Source organism: Rhinolophus sinicus, chromosome 13, assembly GCF_057876585.1.
Source record: "Rhinolophus sinicus isolate RSI-liver-muscle chromosome 13, RSI-T2T, whole genome shotgun sequence".
Lineage (NCBI taxonomy): Eukaryota > Metazoa > Chordata > Mammalia > Chiroptera > Rhinolophidae > Rhinolophus > Rhinolophus sinicus.
Genome location: NC_142513.1, coordinates 61754604 through 61777447, shown reverse-complemented (window position 1 = coordinate 61777447; position 22844 = coordinate 61754604). Strand labels below are relative to the sequence as shown.

The window sequence follows — 22844 nt, the reverse complement described above, 5'->3', positions numbered from 1 at the left end:
ATGTGCGTCACCAGCAGGGTGACCACACACCCCCACCAGTTCTGCCCTGTCCTTCTGGCTCCTGTGTATCTGTGGTCGCTGAGGGGGCAGGTGTCCCGTTCCTGGCGGCTGGCCTGCTTTCCATCCATGGCCGCCCTCTGACTCGTGCTAATGCATGCACTTCCCAGCTTCCTGCCCGTGTCTCCCTTCTTCCCAGGGCAGAACTCCGTCCCCACGTCTAGCCTCTCCTCACCCCTCCCTCCTCTCCCACCCCCCTTCTCACCCCTCTCACCTCTCCCCTCCCCTTCTCACCCCTCTCCCCCCTCCCCTTCTCTCCATTTCCTCTCCTCTCCCAGACCTGCCTTCTCCCCTGCTCTATCTGCAGAAGCTGCCCCACCCATGTCACTCCCGACTCCAACCCACCCTGCAAGTCATTAACCTGGGGATGAAAGTCCATGCCCTCGGATGACACGCCACAGTGTGGCCCCACGTGACTGTTCCAACCTTTTCTTTTCCCTCCAAGGGAACCTCTGCCTTGCAGTTCGGCCCCTCACTGCTTTGTAAACACCTCACCTCCCCATCACACAGACAATTCTGGGGTCCTTCACACACTTTGCCAACCACCCCGTCTACGCATGGTCCTTCCCTTCCGGGGATCAGCACACTGGAGGCATTCCTTGCTTTGAATGGAATGGGATTCTAGCCAAAGGCTGGTTTTGAACAACTTCACCATCGCACACCCTGCCATCTTCCCAATGGATAGAAAACCCACTGGAAGTTTAAATCTTCTTTGGGGATCTAGAGAGGAACAGATTCTCATCTGCAAACCAGCAAAAATGAGTCAGTCCACCGGGGATGACAATAATATTTAGTCCATGCTAATGTGTTTATTACGTAAGACTTCCTCACAACACGACACAAGGAACCAAAGTCTCCCGGTGCTGCTGGGGGGCGCCGGGACCCCGCACAGCCTCTCTACAACAGGCGACATGATGTGTGGTCAGCCGTGGAGAACCTCCACTTTCTGCTCCCAACCCATCCAATGTCTGCCATCTTCCTGAAGTCACAAGCTATGCTGGGCTCAGGCGGACATGACCAATGTCGGTTTCGGTCCCACTCAGCACCAAGGACAAGCCCCCAGGAGCCCCCTGCAGCCGCCGAGGACGCGCCAGCAGCACCAGTGGCAGGAGTGGGAGTGGAGGTGACACGTGCCCCCCGCCCCTGACGGCGTCCCACGGGAATGACGTCCCATCCCGATGAGGCAAAACCTGTTTGTTTTCATTTCCGTGTAAGGCTTTCTTTTCTGACTACAAACCCGAACGAGCTGGGCCTCCCCCAAGACACCCCGCATCCTGTTTAAGTTCTTGGGCCTTGACTTTGTCCTGTGTCCTGAGCATTTCCATTCATCTTTAGAAGAAGCAGGCTTGGCCCAGCGCCACCAACTTTGAAGTCAATATTTTCAATGTTTCAGGGAAGAATTCGTAGTGGAAATAGCTGTAGACACAGGACCAAGACAAACACACAAGGGCACGTGAATGTTAATGGAAGTTGAGGCCTGAGGGGATTGAGAAACCCTAAGGAACTTGAGAGCAAGGCCTCGGCATTCAAGGGTCTGTAGGGAAGGGAAGCAGGTGCGCAGACATGGCCTGCACAGCACCCTGGCCTTTTGGAACTGCGGCCGCAGGTACGGTCGTCGTAAGTCATTTCTCCACATTGTCACCAAAGCTTCACACACACGTGCCTTCCTTCTGTTTTAGTTATGAAGAAGATAAAAAAGCAGCCACCACCTGAAACGCACCTCGTTTCCCTTTGTTAAAATACACTGTTGTAGCTTTAGACTCTTTCTGCTGTTACACTGATGGGTCCCACACAGATTTCTGTGGGTCACTGATTCCCAGGCAAAGCAAAGGAAACACACACTCAAGTATCTACTGACTGAGCGCTGTTATAGGAAATTAAAAACTTAAACGTCAGAGACGTCAGCTATTTGTGTCTTTTTTTTCTGACCACGGGCATTTGGCCAAAAGGGACATTTATAAACAAGATCACTTCTGGAAGGCGTAACAACCTGAGCACGTTCAAGGTATGCTCGCCACACTGGCTACAAAGTTAAATGTCCCACAGGCAACACTAAAAGTAGCCTCCTTCGCTTGAAGCAGTAACATTAAATCTAATGGGAATAAACTATGAGTCTTTGGGGGAAATAAAGAAGGAGATGAGATGCAGCGTGAGAAATAACACCACGTATAAGTTTAGGCAAAATGAATATTACGGCCAGTAAGTTTATCCAAGCAGAGTGAAGGGAATGATGGCAACGGAGACGGGACATGAGGACCCACGCGCAGAGGGACAGTGGGAAGCCACTGCTAAGGATGGGAGAGAGAGCATCAGAGGACGGGGAACGGAGGCTGGCGGCTGGGCGGCGGCTTTACCTTGGGAAGCCACGGACCCGCCACGGGAGTGCCCACAGGATCGGAGGGGGGGCTGCAGACGGGCGACAACTGTGGCGACGGGAAGGAAGACGATGGTTAGATAAGAAGTGTTTGGAGTTGCTGGGATCTGTGTGTGCTGCTGGGGGGGGAAGGGCAGCGTGGACGGTCACTGTACAGAGAAGGGCTGGGAAAACGGGCACAAACGGGGGGTGGGGAGGAGAGCATACGTGTTTGGAACTGTTTGTTTTGTTAGAAAGTGAGTTTAGTTTGAGTAGAGACAGAGTTTCAGGTGATGGCGGAACACCTAGGAAGGCACAGAAAAGCCCAGCCCTCAGGGTTCACTATAAGAAAATGTTCCTGAAATGGTTTGATGTCCGAGCCGGACAGACAGACCAGCTCCTGAATGCTCCTCGTCCTAACTGCTGCCAGCCGACCGCGGAAGCAGCTGGAAGGAGCCAGGCTGGGAGCTGCAGGAGTCCGCCTACTGGCAGAGGCCCTGGGACAGACCACACAGCCCAGGTCCCGGGAGCTGAACAGGACAACACCTAAGCCAGTGAACAGAAAGCTCACATGTCCTTTTCTTAAACAGACTCCTAGACAATAACAGAACGTGCAGGACAACACATGCCTTCCAGGAGAAGGTGACAGACAGAGGCTCGGTGTGGTCACCCGCACACCGGCCAACCCAGGCTTTCTTCAATTTACTCATTTATTTCAAAACATATCAAGACACACGTTACCTCATTTTTGTAAAGCACCATCCTCCCTCACGCAGGAGCTTTCATTCTACCTCAGAGGTTTGAAATTTCCTTCCAAATGGTGGTGCAGGACAGAGCTTTCTGTGTCAGGTCTAAACCCACCCTCCACACAACTTAATTCTCTGTGTCACACAGACTGTTTCCGACTCCTACAGCACTCTTTCTGTGTCAACGCAAAAATAAACAAGACCTGGCATGACAATTTTCATCGTTTAGAAGTCATCATTCAGCGGAATAGTTAGAGTCCTAAAGAATATAAAGTCAACGCTCTTTAGGTCTGTGACAATTAGAATAGGATAATTTGCTCAAGCTTGTTTGACTAAGATTATGCATGAAATTATTGTAATGATAACTGAGACTCTGATAACTGAGGCCTTCTCTAATTATCTAACATGTTGAAAAAGCCAGGAAATGTTGCCCACCCCCTGCAGCTGCCCAAACAACCTATGAAAGGCTTAAAATACCACCTACCCTCCAGCTTTTGAGAGGATGACACGAGCTGGCTTATGTGACACATCTAGCACCTGACAAAAGCCATTTACTAAATATCACTTCTGTCCACACCAAAGACACAGAAAGACAGAACCTGACCAAAGCAAAGCCTGAAAGGGTCTCCCCAATTCACACCCAAGACACACAGTCAATGCCATGAGATCATGAAATTGCTGTGATGGGGGAAAACTTTCACCATCAAATTTAATCATCCACTCAGTTGCCAAGGCTGAAAGTTACTTCTTAGAACTAGAAACCCAAGAATCCAATTTCTAGTTATTTTATCTCATTGTTAGTTGTGGTCTTACAACGGCTGTAGTACACAGGACGCCTCTGGGATCGGTGACGGCCCTGCCAAGTGTCACTTGCCAACCAACGAGTGTAGACCTGGGAATGCAACCCCACAGGCCACTTTAGTCCCTGCTCTGCCGCTGCTGAGATGCCCACTGGCCTCTGGGATGGCTGCACTCTGGGGACGGAGAGCATTCCTGAGCCTCTGTCTGCTCGGCCATCTGTGTACCTCCCGGCCCTGAAGCCGCAGGTGTGACACGTGGCCAGGGAGTTCTGGATCCCCGCCACCATAGCGATGGCTTCCGGAACAAGCAAGGCTGCTCCCAAAACAGTCAATCCCAATCCCTGTCTTCCTAGGATGTCTGCGCCTGCTTCTGCTGAACTGGGGCACGTCACCTTTGTCACCACATGGAAAGGACCTCCGTGAGAATCCCTGCAAAGGGAAGCAGAGCCACGAGGGGAGGTGGATCTGAGCCCTGGCACCCCACGCCAGGCCCTCCACCCCACGCCAGGCCCTGCACCCCACGCCAGGCCCTGCACCCCAGGCACGGGCTCCTGGAGTCTGACCGGGTGGAGTGCAGACCCCACTCTCCTGAAGCCGGGCGAAAACTAGTCTTTTGTAAGCAACTCAGAGTCCGAGGTCAGGAGAGCGTGGAGGTCAGGGCAGGGACGGAGCGTGGAGCTTTGCAGAGGTGAGAAGAAGAGGGAACTTTGGAGCCAGACCACCCAGGTCTGAGCCCCGGCTCTGCCTGGCACCCATCCCCTCAGCTCTCTTTAGCCCTGTTTCCTCGGCCATAAAGGAGTGTAAGTCTTGCCCGTGAGAATTAAATGAGGTAATGAGTGAAGCCCACAGACAGTCCCCCCCGCACGCCCTTTCTAGGCTGCTTCCCTGGTTTCATGTCTGAACGTGGCCCCTGGACACAAGATGACACCCCCATGTGAAAACTGCCCAACTCTGGCTGTGTATCCCCTTGAACGTGGTTGCGTACACGCAGACTGCAAGTCTGTTAAATAAACAGTCCCCTTGGGCAGAGCCAGTGAAGAAGGTCTTTCTCTTGGGTCTAATCCCCTCCTGGCGCCTGTCTTGTGTCTGTCTGACTTGCGTTCCTTGGTTCATTCTGCATCCACAGCCTCCCGCTCCCCTTCCTCCTCTGCAAAAGGAGCAGCTCAGAGCCTCAGTTACGGACACAAAGCACGTCCAGGGACGCAGGGGTCGCTCCCGCTCACACAGATGGATGACTCTGCTTTGTAGATAAGGAAGCAGAGCGTTGAGAGAGGTTATCGACTCATCTCAGACTCGTGAAGGCTGCTCTAAGTATATGCCAGCTCCGGGCTGGGAGCTAAACGGGGGCAGAAAGTATCAGTCCTGTGAATCCGCACCCAGCTCAGGAAAGCACCCCTCAGGTATGTGTGGAGGGTGCCGCACGGCTCAGAACCACACCTGTCTGTGCTGAGTCTGGGGCACGGCGGCTCCCCTGCTCTCAGGTGTAAAATGGGGCTCCGACCTACCAAGGCTGGGGTGCAGCTGCCCCATAACCTTAATTATCACGCCCTTTAACTCAAAGGTGAAGCGATTAGAAATGAGCGTGTCCCGAGCACCAACCTGAACATTCCAGACGTAACTCGTGCTCTAAAAGTGAATGTTCTGTGTCACACGGATAGAGTTTACGACGCAAAGTTCCAGAGACGACGCAGGTGATGGTCGCACCGTCTCGTGAGTGTGCTCAGCACTGCAGAACCGTGCACTTCAAAATGGGTCCCACGGTACATTTTACGGTGTATTTTATGAGAATCAAAAGAAGGAAAAAAGTGAACAACTCTCTTCAAGTCTGACTCGTACAAATTGTTTCCTTGTTAACAAGCACAAAGGAAAAATCCCAGCTCTCCTGAATTCAACGTAAGACTTTACTATTAAAAAAAAATAAAAAATAATAAATCATAAATAAAACAGTAACAAACAGCAAAATTGCGGGGGTGGGGGGGTTAAATTGTAAACTCTCTACAATCCAAAAGCGTTACAAGTTCCCAGTAACATAAAGAAAAAAGATAGTAAAGACAAGCATAGCACGAACACTTTTTACAAACCTGGTAGAATATTCCACTCATGATCTGTCTCTGAGGGGAGATGACGACTCTATTTTATTTAGACATAGAGTCGTGACCTCTCTGTACCCAAGACCTTGCTATGTTCTCCATTATCTCTGCACCTCGCCTAGATTTTTTTTGGCAAAGCAAAACAAAGAACTGCTCCTTAGGACAACACAGTAATCCTGCCCGTCGTCCTTCTCTGCTGGAGATGCCAGGATTCCCTCAGGAACCTCACAGAAGGAAGCCAGCGAGGCCGGCGCAGACAGACTGACGGCTTTCTCTGAGGGGCACCTTGCACCTGAACAGAATTCCAGTTTCCATATCTGAACACTCAAGGTCGTCTGCATTCTAAAAGATCACCCCTCGTCTGTCAAGCACAGGGGTTGGGACCACACGTGCCACATCCAGCCTCCGTGACCCCAAGGAGCAGACGGTGCCTGTATGACTCAGGTCTAACCTCCCCCCCCACCTTTGTTTCCTTTTCCAAGTCCGTCTAAAATAAGGTCGGGGCAGCTTCAACATTATATCTTAACTGAAGTACTATGTAGCACATAAACATAACACAGCAAATGCCGCCTTGCTATTTCCTGTCAACAGGAAGCCTTCATGTAGTCACTGACAGGACCGTGACACTGACCATTCAGAGACAGCCACGAGCCGCCCTCCCTTCCCGCACTTCACCGGGACCAGTTACGACGACTTCCTAACCCAGCCTTTGGAGCCTACCATAACCAGGGACAGAGAGACAGAGTCACAGTCTGTTCCTTTGCAGACAACGCAAGTCTGTAACAACACGTGCTCTGAAGTAACAAGACAGTCCCATGCTTTTTACCACCTGTCAATCCATACTCGACCTCTGCGTCTTACATGTTTCCTGTTGTGCTCCTGGCTTTTCTTTGGCAGGATGTGAAACGCTGCATGTCTCCTATTGAAAGCACTTTGGAAATGGAAGGACTTCACATGCCAATGAAATTTCAAACAGGGATGGAGGCAGACCCAGGTTTTCATTGTGAGACGAAGCTGTTTTGTCCTTATGAAAGCTCGGGACTCTGGCAAACCGCCCTCCCTGGCTGGGTTCTCTGCTCTCCCGAAGCCCAATGGACCAGAAACGAGTCTCTAAAGTCCTTCCTAGACACCTTTTAGCCTTTCAAGTCCCCTTCTCAGCCCTGGAAGGTTCCTACAGGATCACTTCTAACTCACCATGTTTGAAAGTTCCCGTCAAGCCACGGCAATTTGGAAGCGTTCTGACTACAGATTTTCAATCAGGCAAGAATTGTTTTTTTTCCACTCGAATCTCAAAAGAAATCAGAATGATATAACCATCTTCTATAAAGCATTAGCGAATGCTTTCAATACCATAGCTCTGTTTGCATGCGTTTTTGTTCTGAAACCCAGAAGCCTGTTTCACCCTCTTCTACAAACTATTAGCATTCCTCAGGTTTAAAACACCGTGGAACAGTTCGGCCAAAATGCTTACAGAAACATTACGATTTTATTACGATTTCAAACGCACTACTTCCTTGGCACGAAGCAAGATTTATAAGCAAGCTCACACATTCTCATAAAGCGAATATTTGCACCAAGCGTTACATAATAAACACCTCAGCTGAGCTTTGCTTGCCCTGCCGGTTACGTACACACGTGGCCTGGCCTTTCTCTCTGGGGCCTCCCAGAGCCAGAGCCACAGCCAGCACACTTTGCCTCCTAGTCACCCAGTATCTGCTAGGTCGATGGTGCCAGGAGCTGAGGGCCCAAGAATGAAGAAGGGAGGTTCGGGTTTCCCCTTGTGGGGGCTTCTAGCCTAAGTCTGATGGTGTAGGCGGTTTGCATTCTAAAATAAGAAGGCCTGGTTTTAACGTCTTGCTCATTTGTTTCACGGTGCTGAGGCTCTTCTACAAACTCTTAGAAATTCAGTGCTTCTAGAGATTTAATTCGATTACTCACAAAAAGATGCCTTTTGGCTTCTAAAACATGTTCAATTTTATTCAGCAGGAAGGGCCCAAGGAATAGCTGTTTACCTGGTTTTGTGGCTGTTACTTGGATGCACTGAGAACGGGAGATCCAGGACCCTGAGCCCACAGGCCGCTCGTCCTGACTGTAAGGTCCCTTCGGAATGCCTGCAGGCCCTGAACGGTGGGGACGCGGGGACGTTGGCCCCACGGTGACCTCCCTGCCGCTGGATTTCTCATCTGCCAAGCGAGGGAATGGGTTAGGCCCGGGTGAGCCTCCTCCAGCACCTGTCGGGGCACCGTCACGTTCCCGGCAGGCTCGGCCCCACCAGGAGATCAGCTCAGGCCAGACCAGAGGTGCTCACTGCAGGGAAGGTCAAGGTCGCACCTGCCTGGCACGACAGCCCTTACGCGAGCAGCTCCCGGGACACCAGCACCCACTGGGGGCCTCATAACAGCCGCACTGCCGAACGCCAGGGGCTCACTCCAGTCCGGCTCTTGTCCAGCATGAGGACATGGCAGGACCGGGACAGCCTGTGCCAGGATGACACCTCTGCAAACCTTATCTCAACTCCTAGCACCCACCTGCAAGGTGCTAGCATCAGTTCCTTCGAACTAAAGATTGGGCAGCTGGGTGAATGAGTCAAGGCCACGAAGCTGGCAGGTGGCAGAGCCTGGCTCTTAACTCACATCAGATGCTCATCGCCACGCCGCCACTGAGCCAGGGACGGGTGGCAGCAGCCACACTGGTCCTTAGTGGCGAGGGCAGGGGTGACAACCCCACCCCTTCAGAGAGGTACTTAAGGATGTCACCCAGCCCTTCCCCGACCCCCACACTTTAAATGATGAAGCACCAGAAACCAGCACACATGTGGCCAGGCCCGTCACTGGCTCCAGTGGACCCTGGGGAGACTCAGACCCACTGTGTGCACATCCGAGAATGCACCATGGACCACGGTTCTCACACGTGCTCTTTCCCTGCCTTCTCTCACCCAGCACTTGCCCAGCTACCGCAGGAAAACTGTCTCTATTTTTGGAAACTGATTGTATTCTAATATTTCAAGAATGCTGTTAGGACACCGTTCTAACAGACGAATGCGGACTATTCAAGCCATCCAGGAAAGAAAGGCTAGTTAGCTGAGGCACGGAGGGCTTCCTCCACCTACGGTGCCACCTGCCAAACACCCAGATGGCTTGCACTTCTCAGCTCCAATTTCTCGAGTGCCCAGACACTACACCACACCCTCGCAGGTTAACTGCCCCAAATCTCTAAAGAGCCAGCAGCTCTGAGTCTCACTAAAGGTTCAGATCTCTCTCCTCCTGGAGGAGAAAGGACTAAAGGCGAGCTGTTCAGAGACTCGGAGACGACACCGGAGCCAAGTCTTCCTAAGAAGCATCCATCATTCCACTAGGCCGTCTTCAAACAAGTCAGTACTATTTTGATCTTGCACCTGAAATGGAATGTTTCTTCTCTCTGTCTTGGATGCCAAGGTTTGCACAGGGCCACATGTGACCTCTGACAGAACTTATGTCAACTCCTAATACCAGGTGACTGTACACCGACTGAAAGAATAGGCAATCTGAGGAAAACCCTGAGACATACAAAAAGGTTGCATACGTTCTAAAAAAGGCCAGTCTTAGGAATCAAAGTAAATAAAGCCAAGACACATTCTTTGACCACCATGATAATAATAACAACAGAAATAGAAGCAACTAATCAAAACAGGACGACAGTCCTTGAAATTAAAAAAAAAAGAAAAAAACACAGAAAAATAAAAAACAAAAACAACAAAACAAAAGAAAAAAACTTTTCTATGCAAGTCCTGAATTAAGGAGACATCAAAACCACCATGACCAACTAGGTAAAGAGATTGATGAGAACATCAGGTGAAATAATCACACAATCATCATCACCATCACCTTGACCTTGAAAACACCAAATGTGCACTGACGCTGACCTAGAACATGACAGTGAGAGTGCAGAGAACAGCAGCTCTCGGGGCCTGCTAAGAGCATGGAGCGGGACGTGTCAGGCTGCCAGATGTGCTGCTGCCCACCCTTCTCCGGGGATGTCTGAGGAAGAAGAGACGGCACGTAGCCTCTATTCCAGGGCTCTGCTGATTCTTAGGAACCACAGAGAAATGTGTCTGTAGAGGTCGGGTAAGCACTGGGGGCAAGTTTGGGTTGCTTGGGTTTCGTGTCCCCAATTCACCTAGAACCCCCGATCCCAGTGGGCACCCACTCTTCTGCGTGAAACCCCCCCACAGGACAACAGTGCTATTAGGGACGGGATATCCCCTCTGTGCCTTTCCCATGAAGTTCTTTGACTGCTTGACTCTGGTTACTCTCCAAGAAACCAGAACAGAAAAACACTGTAGCAGCGGTTACATAACTAAGCTAAGAAGGAAATGCTGCTTGGGAGCTGCACGACTTAAAAGACACATCATGAGACTTGCAATAAAAACTGGCCAAGTAAAGGCATGTTTCTCTACTCTACCCTCCTTGAAACCCGCCCACAACAAAAATAATTTTTGATGAAAAGAAAAAGGACAGCTCTCCAGACACCTCAGGGAGGGAGGGGGCATCCAGTACCCACAGACAGGCCCCTCCGCTCCGAGCTTGTAGGCAACAACATTACTCCAGTGCAGACAACACAGGATGCTGTTTGGGGTGGGAAAGGGTCTAAAATAATAGAAATATTTCATCACAACCTGTTATAAGTTTTGGTGTTGAAAGTCACATACCGGGCCACTCTGAAGTCAGGAGGCTCGAGTCAGACCGTGGACCCCCCCCACCCCCATCTCAGAGCAGCGCCTGACACACACGAGCCACTCGCCTGCCTCCTGCGTGAATGGAACCCCTGAGAACCCCAGGGAGTGAAAACACCAGCTGCATTTCAGTAGTACCACCGGGCTCGCGAACAGTTAAACCGACCCAACACGTCTGTCTGGCTGGGAAAAGCCCCGGACGTTCAGAATGCTATGGAAAAAGGAAGCAACCCGTACGAATGACCCCACGGGTGAAAACTGATGGCTGAAATAGAAATGTAACTCAGAGGCTGGAAAATCAAGTGGGGGAGACCTCCCAGGATGTCGAACAAACTGGACAAAGAGACAGAGACTATGAGAGACCAAGAGGGCAGCCCAGGAGGTGGGTGTGACAGAAGCCACACTGAGCGAGGACTGTGGGAAGGGACCATGTCATGACACTGTCGTAAGAGCCGAGCTGACAAAGTGGGAGCTGAGGGTGGAGGAGGGGGAACGGAGTCCAGATGTCCGCCACGTTGGCGGCAGGACAAGTAAGCAAGTGTAGTACGTAAAATTCCCCGACCCTGCCAGCGGCGACCCCCAGATAACTGTTAAACACCGAAAATAGCCAAGGGAAGCCAGCGGGATTGGAAAAATGAGAAAAATCCTCGTGTTTCGTAGCAGAAAGTCAGTAAATACTGCCTAAAGTTACTCCTGGGTGCGGGGTGCAGGAGGAAGAGGGGTGACTACTGCATTTAGTCACAATCTCTTCTGTTACTTTCTTACCCGATGCCTGTGTGATTGGAGTACAAATGGTAACTTCTGCCATGAAAATGTCATTCACCTCTCGTCACGCCTCCGTCGCTCCCCAGCACAGAGGCGCAACTCGCTGCCTAGTGCCCCACCTTACTGTGTTTACTGAGACACAGTCTCCACGCGCGAGCGCCCCAATGTCCCTCGTTCTGTAAAAGAAGGAGGGTAGTTTCTACCCCGCATTTCACCAGCTGTTCACTGTAGGAGGAAACGACACGCAGGAAGCGACTCGCCACGCTGTCCCCGTCCCTGCTCTTGGCACCTCTTTCTGCCCTTCACACATCAGCCCCGTCTCCGGCTGAAGCAAAGGGACGCTACGTGCTGCAGGCGGCGTCCTCCCCGTCACCAGATGCTAATTTACAGGCCTTACATCAAAGAATCGGATCTGCCAATCAAGGCGGAATAGTAATAAGGGCAGCCAGGCCTGCGGCTTGCAATTCCAAGAAGAGATTGTACCGCTTCAAAGCTGGTTTTTAAAAAGATTCAACGACACGCTAGCGAGAGACCTGATTTGCCAACAGTTCCTGGGGAGAAAAAGAAGAAAAAAACGAACTTGAGGGGAGGGTCTTAAAACGGATCAAAAGGTTTAAATGAGGCAGGATTCTGATGGGCCCCGTAAGAACGTTCCCACAGGCCACGTCTGACTCCCGAGCGGCCGTGCTTTCCCAGGAGGTCAGTGTCCTGACACCCGGGGGAACAGCCGCGCGCAGTGAGACCAGCGCCACTTTCCCTCAGCAGTGCTGGTGAAGTCGCCTGACTATTTCCTTGCAGCCGTTTTGGGACCCTGTCCAGACACCCAGATCCTTAGGAACCAGGGGAGAAGGTGGGGCGTCCGACTGGGCCTCAACCCGGACTGCTCTGAAGAAGGCGTCGGCTGCCGCTTAGGGACGTTAGGACCACTGTGTAAATGCCTTTTGCTCTTATTATATCGAAGGGAAAGTGGCAAACATGAAAGTGCGAAAATGCATAACAAGCAGCGCAAGTCTCACACCCGTCCAACGGCTGAGGAAGAAGGTAAGAAGGAGAGGTACCAAAGCTTTGATTCCCCCCCCCCCCAATGGCCCACTGGCCTCTGGCTAGGGAGAAAAAAACATGCACGAAAAGCTAGAAATAAATGTCATTTGAAAGACTCTCTGAACATGGAGAAATAATTAGGGAAGTATTTTTTTTTAATGAACTCTCAGTGAATGAACCCTTTCTCACCACATACATACACGCCTATCACTCTGCTGGGTCCAGTGCTTTCACAGACGCACCCGTGTAACAAACAGGTGCCGCTCAGGTAAGCCGTGTTACCTGGCGAGTTCAGGCCACGGGGACACATCGTCCCATCGCAACCCTGGCCTGTCTCAGAAATGTCGCTGAACAAGAAGGCGTTCAGAGGGGAGGACCGGCATGGGGAAAGGTTTGCAGACATCTCCCACAAGGCACGGTCCAAAACACTGGGGAGAGTTAGCCTGCAAAAGGGGGGATGAGGTACAAGCAGCATTTAATGCAGTTCAACTCACATTACCTGCTGTTCGATGCTGTGGGGAGTTCAGGCAGGAAGGACATGCCTGCCACCTCTGCCCTCTGGCGCTTACCTGACAGCGGTTTGCAAAATACATGACAGGTGTTAGGTGGCATGGCAACAAGACTTGGGGCCAAGGAGAGAAAAGCACAGGACATAGAGTTGAGCTAAACAGAAGAAAACCCGTCCTCCTTAGACGGACTGGACTGCTGCTGTTCACATCTTAATTCCCTTCTTAGTTCACGCACGCATGGCAACTAAACGGCTATTGGTAACAACGGAATTATCGGCAAAGACAAACTGGGGAGTCAGGTGGTGGCTACCTGGGGATCGGACGGAGGTGCGGGGTGGGGCCAGATGGTTACAGGTGAGTTGTGATCATGTCCGTAACTTGTAAGGGAAAGGTTTGGCATGCTTATTACATTAGTACAACAAACGAAAAACCCAGGCACATTACTTAATTAACATCGGGTCATGAATGTGTACCAAGAACCTAACATGACAATGAAGCAAAATTTGTACTTGATGCTGGAACATTTTTTAAAAAAAATAAAGAATAAAGAAATCCTTGAATCAAGTGTGGGTTAGACTCAGTAGATCCCAGACTTCCAGATTTCATGCATCAGCCAAACCACCCCTTCCATTCCTCCTCCAATACAATGGGGAAATGATTTTGGTTGCCAAATACAGTATCTTTAACGATGATTTTAAAAACAAATGCAGGCGTGGCAAAATCTCAGGTGATTGGGCCTACTGAAAACACTTGCTTCCAGAAACCTCCACCGTCTTTAGCTTTTCATTTGCTGTAGACGACTGGGCGTGTCCTCCTGGCCCACGGGCTGGTATTAGGGATCCACTGGGTTACTTCACACTCAGGGTCCTCCCGTGGCCCAGATGCCTGTTCATGCTTATGGTTTCCCTACCAACGGAAGGGTGAAAACCTTAAAATCCACTGACAAATATTATGGACAAGACACAGCACCATTATCAACTAGAGAAATGGCCACGCCCTTAGTATCTCCGGCTCCAATTCGAGAAGACTCAACTTCAGTGGGGTGGAAGGAGGGGGAGATTTAAGACGGTTTTCCTTAGGAATGGTGTCTGACACCGGCGATCCATTCTGCCAGGAAATCTATAGATGCTCTGGACATCACCCTTCTATGGCCACGGGCCTCTCATTTTAGGGTTAAAGACACCCTCTCACTTCCAAGAAATCGTAAGGGCCCTGGGCCCTGGTAAGAACCCATGAAGCAGAGAGGTTTCCACCAAGGTCATGGGACACACCTGCCTTCTGTCCCCCGGTCGCTGAGCCCAGCCTGGGATCCGATCAATAAACGCTTCCTGAGAGCTGCTAATACGAGGCTCCTGGCAGCTGCTTAGGGTAACATCCTATATCCTCTGAGTGGCCAGGACTCCACGAAGCCCTGCGGTGGTAACTCAAGCTCCCGGGGGATAAGAGCCCCCGCTTTAGTGATCCTGCAATGAAAGGCACATGCCAGAGGCTCCACGAATGGGTTTTCACTCCCCATCTAAACAGAGAACTCCTGCAAGTCACCAGGAAACACTGGTCCAATTTTAAATGCACAGGGATAAAACACTTTCCCAGAGTACTTAAAATAGGTCGTCACGGCTCTCTAAAACCAATGCCAGGAATGACAGTAAACAGAAGAATAAGCAATGAAACTCAACGGCACTAAAAGAAAAGTCAAATACGGAAAGACAAGACCACATACCTGGACACCACCCTACAAGTCCTTTACTTAGAGGCTGACAAAATCATTAGAAAGCAAACCACAAAAGTAACTACTATTGGCAACAATGTACGAGAAGCAGCCAGAGAACAATATAAAAGTCAAAGAAATACAATGACGCGGTTGTGCGCACTATTTAACAACCACACAGGCTGGTGGAAACCATTTCCTCTCCAGAATTTCCTTCTACTAATGTATCTAGCAAGGGGAACGACAGAGCCTGTCCTGTATTTCTCACAGAACTATTTTAGGATCAAAGAGCCAGTGTACATGAAAGTACCCCGGTGACTACAAAACCCTTCAGAAATACAGTGCATTGCTTTTTTTGACATCTTTCAATCTATATTTTTACCTACTATAAAAACTTTCATTTATTTACTTCTGTCCTCTCAGTGTTTTTAAAAACTCATTTTACCAAACTTAGATGTAAGCACTTTGCAAACATTTATTCACTAATTATTCATGACACACTACGACCTGTACTACTATCATTTCCCCATTTTACAGAAGAGGAAACTGAGGCTCAGAGGAGCCAGCATAGGCAGGACTCAAGCCAGGCAGCCCGGCTGTATCATCCTTGCTCTTAAACTCTGCCCCTTGCGGCCCGCCTAAGGTTATCTATCAAGGGTTCTGTTTACTAATCCTTAGTCTTCTGCGATGTCTCTGAAAGAAAAGCAGTCAGAAATACCCAACCCAAGTGTTGAAAGGAATCTGAGTGGCCACCTCACTAGAAAAGAATCATTTCTGGTCTCCCTTTCAATGGATTTCCAAAGGTTCAGGAGCCATTTTTCCTCTTTAAAACAAATACTGTGAGACAAAAGCAGAGAATTCCATGGGGAGAGGTCTGTCCAAGGGTATTCAAAGTCGTCTTTCAAATGCAAATTGAGATTTTTTTTTTTTTTTTTTTGGTCCTGCAGAAGATCCGGTAACAATGAGAGAGCCACACATCTAGCCCAGCAGCTGACACATATCAGGTGCTGGATTTGATGAAAGATGAACATTTCTAAAAAGTGTAATTCCTCGTCATGATCAGATCCCTAATTTTGAGGAAAAACATCCAAAAATATGAAGTAACAACATTGCTTTGAGTACTGGTGTTTAAACGTTTGCTCAAGCGTCATCTTTCATAAAGAGCAGAGATGCACTCCTGGTCGGTGCGGATGGACACACGTTTACACGTTAGTGTTTTAAAACACGATACAAAGTCTACGGACGCTCAAAGCAAAAAACACACTTAAAAATAATAAATAATGAGGCTTTGTTTTTTTTCTTTCGCAAATATACAGGCAGAGGCCTCCCATTCTAAGTAGCATTTTCCAGAAAAGCGTTGATGGAAGAGACAACTCGTAAGAGAGTCGGATTCCAGTTGTTGGGGTGGCTAATGAATGGACATTGCACTTCTTGAGTGAAAGTGAAGAGGACAGGATAATTCAAGGACAACAAAAGAGTGGGTTTTAGAAGACACGGGTGCCTACAAAAGTCCCCAAGAAACTCGTGTCCTGTCTTCAGCTCAGAGAGAACATACAGGGGAACGGACGGGCAGGAGGAGAATTGAAATCAGCACCCCGGCCTTCTCCACACTTGCTCCTGCAGGAGCCATCACTTCTGGTATCAGAGATGCTGGTGCAGGCTGAGGTGCTACCCGGGTCTTCGGGAGAGCATCTCGCGGGAGCCAGGAAGCACTCAGTCCTGGGGCATGAACGCTCCCTGGGACAGGCGTGGGACAGGCGTGTCCCACCGGGCCGCCGGGGCTGGGTGCGGCGGCAGGCAGGGAGGACCACGCACTCTCCTGGGTGCCTCCACGAGGTCACAGGGCGGCAGCAATCTCTCCAGGCACAGCGACCACAGAGCCACAACCAAGCAAGCAGGACACACGCAATGTGACGCCGTGGCCCATGGAGACCAGCCACTGTCCCATCCAATCCTCCCAGCCTGGGTTTCCAGGGAAAGGAAAGGCTAAGGAGGACAAGTTTCAATGGAAGAAGAACAGAAACGTGTGGGGACGGGTGTGCAGACGCGGAGGAAGGCACCCAGGGGCCTGGATAAATGGAGGGTGACGCGTACGTGGCCAGCCGGTGAAGCTGTGTTCACAACAGTCGGCCTCCGAGGTGTGGCAGGACTGCCCCGGGGGTGCAGGCCCGAGGCGGGGGACCCCAGGACTGTGAGCCCCCCGAACTTCAGCAATGGAGACAGACGGAGTGGGAACTCATGCGGCTGGATGACAGCCCAGCTCTCCGTATCCTGCCCTTGTAACTGTACTTCGGCTTACTATGTTCTTAGTCTATCTTTCTAGCGTCTTCTTGAAGCTTTTAGTAGCAAAACTAATTTATTCCAGTTAAATATACGACGCCAGGTGAGTTTAGAAGATTACTGTACGCAGCCAAGCCAGTTATGTATGTTAAGAAGGGATTAGCCGTGAATGCCCCTTGCCTACCACATATATTGCAATTTAAATGGCTTCACATATAAGGGCGACAACAACCTGAACCACGGACTCTGCTATATCCTCGCGTTATTGACGGCAATGGGGACAGATAAAGCAACCTGTTCCAGTTAAACCAGCACACAAAAATCTTGCTCCGACACCATGGACCTTTGCAGCCATCACAATTATGACGGCAGACGGTGTGGTTCTGTCCACGCCAACCCCCAAAACCGGTTGTGGAGAAAGTGGCGCTCTCGCTTGGTGACCTACCATAATACCAGAGGCCGGCGTGCAGGGTTATAATTGGCGCCTGGAACCTCCCTCGTGGGGATTACAGGCTTGCTCTCCACTTTTGCTCCAGCGGAACTGCCCACATTTCACAGTAACCCGCTGCGACTGCAAAGCCAAGGAACCAACTGCCCACCAGCACGGGGGCTTGTCTGGGCTCCTTCCTCACTCCCCTGCACAAGGACTCTCGAGGTGGGCCGTGACCGAGAGGCAATGGTTAGAGCTGATGGTCTGAGCACTGAATGTGAGCGACCTAGACTTCCTGGAAACCGAGGTCTCCGGTTTCAGCTGCTGCGCCAGGCCTTTAACACCCTAAACTAAATCAACAGTGTGGAAGTTCCCAATGAGCTCCGTGACAGGCGTCCAGAAGCCTCAACAGGAGCTGTCCCCGGCGTCACGGGGGCTCTCGTACTGTAAAGGGAAGTGTGCCAGTCAGGTCCCTCGACCACCTTTAGGGTGCCTCTGTCTACTGAGGGCCATCCCTTCAGCAGAGCCACAAGAATTTCCTGACTGATGGAGAGAGACCTTCGGGGTTCTGCCTTCTCATCCCCTGCACCCCTGATGCTCTGCCCAGACCCATGCGTGTCTCTGGTTCCAGCCAGACGAGGCGCGCAGCTCCTGAGAGCTGAGCCTGGAAACAGTGCAGTGCAGGGCGCAGAGAAGAAATGGTTTGCAGAGCAATTGCGAGGTGTTGGATTACAGGTAAGGTTTCCACTCTCAAAGATCTCCTTTGGGGTTATAAACACCGAGGTGGGTGAAGCGCTATCTGATTTAAAATACTCGTGCACACCCGGCCCGAAGCTAAAGCAGGGCCCTCCCGGCCAGAGGAACACACCCGCAAACAGCCTCCTTCCCCCTTCGCTGCAAATAACCCCAACATCCTTGCTTTTCCTGCGCGCACCCACCCGCCAAGCCAGGCTTGCTCTGGTGTCTTTACATCCACGAGAGTGGGGACGTAAGCAATTTCTTTCACGCGCCTTCTGATCTAAGCACCTGGTCTCCATCATCTGCTCATTGGGCCACTGCAGTTCTAATAATTTTAATAATGCCAAACAACAGCCACGTCCCATGGGGAAAGCACAGTGCTAAACATCTGACAGGAGCTGGTGGTGGGTACGGTTATTCCTTATCGTCAGGACTACTGTTACCGTTAGCATTTTCACACGGTTCCAAAAGCTTAGGAAACCTGCCTGAGGCCGAGCAGCTCCAGAGTGGCAGAGGCACGACCTCTGGCTGACTCCAAAGTCTGTGCCCTGAGCCACAAACACATCAGCGAGCGCTGAGGTGGACGGGAACCCTCCTCTCCAGGATCCCCTGAGACGGCCTCGCAGGTGTTCCTAGGACGAAGAGCCAGGGAGCAGTTCCGGCTGCAGATCACCCAAATGAAGACATCGGTCATGAAGTCATTCCAAGCTGGGGACCTCCGACTCAGGCACACGGAGCCGCTGGCTCCGCACGGCTCTGCACCCTCTGTCCTGCCTGTTGTCTGCCCCAGAGCTGCTCAGAATTACATCCAGCCACAGACCACTTCCCACGTGCAGCCCGTGGTCCCAGGGGGGACGGTGCATCCATGGACGGCAGGGAGAGGGGAGGCAACAGAGAGACTCATCTTTCTCCAGCTTCCTCTTCCAGGGGCCCCACACACGTGTCACAAACAGCCAGTGACGTCACTGCTCTACTGACCTGGTTTGAGGAATTCAGATGGTTTGTGCTGTGTTGTCAGGGTGAACGTCACACCCAGGCTGACTGGAGGCTGGGGACTGGTCCTCACACCCCTCTGGAGGTCCCAGCAGTGCCAGCAGAGTGGGCGTCAGGGCGTGTCATCCCGGCCACAGCCCCTGCCCCAACGAGGGCGCCCTGTCTATTCATGCTGCTTTCGCACTGGCCGGTGCTGACCAGGGGGCAGCCTGGTGACTCAGGAATGGGCAGCAGGAGTCCATGAGCCTGAGGGGATTCTCTGTCCTTTCGACCACTGCTCCGCGTCGGATCTGCTGCAGGGGGTTCCTGGCCACCAAAGGTCTTCGACAAACACCACCCACGTGAGTGTACCAGCGCCTTGTCTAACCTTCTCCTCCCTCCCACTCTGAACCAGTTATAACTACGGCCAATCTGTACCTGTCCCGGGCTTCTGGGCGTTTCCAGGCCAGTGCATCTCAACCGTGGCTGTGCGCGCGCATACACACACACACACACACACACACACGCACACAGACACCCACGCATGACTATATGCACACTTATGCATGCAAACACACCTGCAGATATGCACACACACACACACACATTTTACAAAACGTACCCAGGACACGCTAAGTGCAGCCAGCGTTGGGGCCCCTGCCGAGACTCAACCCACCAAGCTCCCCAGCGCAGTAAAGAAAAGCAGGTTCGAACCCGTTAGGTGCTTCCCTTGGAAACCACGAAGCACAGCCTTACAGACGTCGTGTCCTTGTGTGTCCTTTGGAAACAACGGACTGGGACGCACAAAGGTGTGGGCGGGCCTTGTTCACAGTGACGTGACGGGTGACGTGACGGGTGACGTAACGGTGACGTAAAGTGCTGGGGCTGATGTAACAGGTGACGTAACGGGTGACGTAACAGGTGTGAGCGAGTGCTGGGACTGACGTAACGAGTGACGTAACGGGTGGCATAACAGGTGACGTAACGGGTGGCATAATGGATGACGTAACGGGTGGCGTAACGGGTGACGTAACGGGTGACGTAACGGGGACGAGGGCGTGCTGGGACTGGAGCTCACGTCCTAGGTCCAAAGGTTTTGTGTTCATCTCACTTTGGGAACTCCAGTCCCTTAGACAAGTTAGGAAGCCTGTCATTTAAAGCAATCCTGAGAAAAGACCAAGTCCCTGTGACAGCCCAATAATGACCTGAGTGTCCCCGCGATGAGACTGTGGATTTCTGTGCCCGGGGCTTCTCAGAGCGGCCGGATGTACAGCTTTCACACTGAGCGAAGGCAAAATCCCCCCGAGCAGGGTCGTCTGCACCCACAGTGAGCACTGAGGTCCCCAAGCCAGCTTCTGGAGCCGTGTGTGGGATGATGGACGCTGCACAGGGAGGGCAGCCAATTTGGAGAGAGGGTGAGGGGCAAACGCAGAGGAGAAAGTATGGGGTGACCTCAACGGCACCCTGGAAGTGACCTCGGGGCAGTGTATTTAAATGATGCATTCCTTCAGAAAGATTAAACAACAACAAAAAGCCTCTCCTACCAATGTGCCCCGGCGGCAGAGTGTGAAGACAGAGCCTCCAAGACTGTCCTAAATAAAAACAAGTACGTTTGGAAGAGAAACACTCAACAAGGAGCCATTACACAGAAACATCAACGCAGAAACAGGAGACCGCTTGTCAGATCTTTTGCAACTGGAAAGTGAGGCTGATAGACACAGAGCCAGGGGTGAGGGAGCTTTGGTGGGATGGAGGCAAGAGCTCCGAATCTGCTAGAGTGGGAAACGTGACCCATGGAGCCAGCCGTGGAGTCAGGGAGAAGGGAGAGGGGACCTGGAGGAAGGGAGAGGCGACGCCAGAGAAAAGGCTCTGCAAGCAGCGCCAACACACTTCTCCTCCTTCCGGTGGAACAGGTCTGCTCTTCCTCCCGGCCAATTGTCACACTGGCTGCCGCGGGCTGCAAGCCGATGTCCTATCTTCTTTCCAGAAAGATCCCTGTGCTTTCACGTTATGCCAAACACTATTCCTAACGCACTCTGCTCAGTCAGGTAGCAGTCCTGAGTGTGCCCCACTCATGGCACGGCCGTGGCCCTCCAAGAACATGACAGCACAGATGTGAGGTCCTTAAGGTCCCCATGCCCAGGAAGTGACTGCTTGCTACTCCCAGGAGAGCCTAACGTTGCCCCCACTCACAACCAACAGCAGGTGTTTTCAAGGACCCCTCTACCTGAGGGTACCGCTACGGCCTTCCCGGCCCGGTGGGTTTTCCCATCACACATCCTGTGAATCACCGCGACAAAAGTGGAAAGACAGCAACACATGCTTACATACTCAGAATGCCTCTGGAATCTAAGCGGCCCTTTCACAACAAGAAACAGTTTGCAGGGCCCCATCTCCCATGGCATCTGGGACACGCACGGACACCATACCCGTGTGTCTGATGGTTAGTGGTTTGTTGGTTGGATGAAGGAATCAGTGGATGAAATAGTAAGTCTCTGATCTGCCTTCTGCACCTGGGCACCAAGTCTCTTGTTTATCGTGCTCTCTGACTGGGTCAGTGTTTTTGTGCCTATTAACAAGCGCCTCTCTCCTCTGTGTGTTTGCACCAAAAAGGGAGATCAAAGCTTCTGTGGCCGGGGATGGTCAACACGGTGACAAGCGGAATCATGAAAGCCCATTGCTCTTGTTTTTCCAAACTAAACTGTTTCAGCTGAAATGCTCTCCGCCTACCTTCCACCTCTTTCTCTGGGTTATTTGCTTGCTTGGGTTTATACTTTCAAGTCAGTCTGACCCTCTCCCTCTTGGATCATGGGTCCCACTCCTGCAGGGTCTAACTCTGCTCATGTCCGATTGGGTCTCCGAACCCAGTTAGGACCCAGGCAGGACTGAGTCCTTCCTCCTCTAGTAAGAGGGCGTATACAGAACACCAGTGACGCATGGCAAGAGGAAAGACTGGCTGGGTGGCACACACACACCTACCTGACAGGCCACCTAAGTACAGGGACAGACCAGGAGGCTTTCCTACGAGCAGCGGGTAAACCAGGAGGTCAGAAAGGAGACAGATCCCTGAAGAAGACATGGAGGCTGGGACAGTCAAGGGGGTCTGACCCAGCCACAGAAGAAGGGGTACACGTGATGGGGGGCACGCTGCGTGGCAGTGACCTGAATGGAGTTGTAAAACGGCGCTGAAGAGTACGTGGTCCAGGCCAGCTTCCAGCAGAAGAGCTACGGAGAACAGCGGGCGAGGGCAGCCTGGAGGACGGCGGTTAAGGGACCGAGTGGCTTTAGAATCTGGCAACTCCTACGTTCTTAGAATAACCGAGACCCACAAATTGGATAGCAAGGACTACTTGGTGAAGTGGGGAAAGGACCAAATGAGCCGTCAAGGGACCCAGCACTGACAGAGCAAGGTCACAAATGAGCTGCGACATAGTTAGTGGTTCGTAGCATTCTTTCTCTTCTTATTTAAATATGAAATAAAACAGAACAGATTGTGCCGTGTGCACTGCCCATAGGAAAAACTATTGTTTTGTGAAACATTTGCTTCAGCTCTATAGACAAAGGTGTGTATGTGTGGCTCGACCAAGACGTGAAATGTGTTTCTCACGGTGGGGTCACAACCAAAACAGTTTGACGAGAGGATG

At 51.5% G+C, this 22844-nt stretch overlaps 1 protein-coding gene across 2 annotated transcripts in view; it reads right to left on the bottom strand.

Moving 5' to 3' along the window:
* Positions 1–22844, bottom strand: part of ABHD17C (abhydrolase domain containing 17C, depalmitoylase) — a 30842-nt gene that overhangs the window by 5720 nt on the left and 2278 nt on the right. The gene's annotated exons all lie outside the window — the stretch shown is intronic.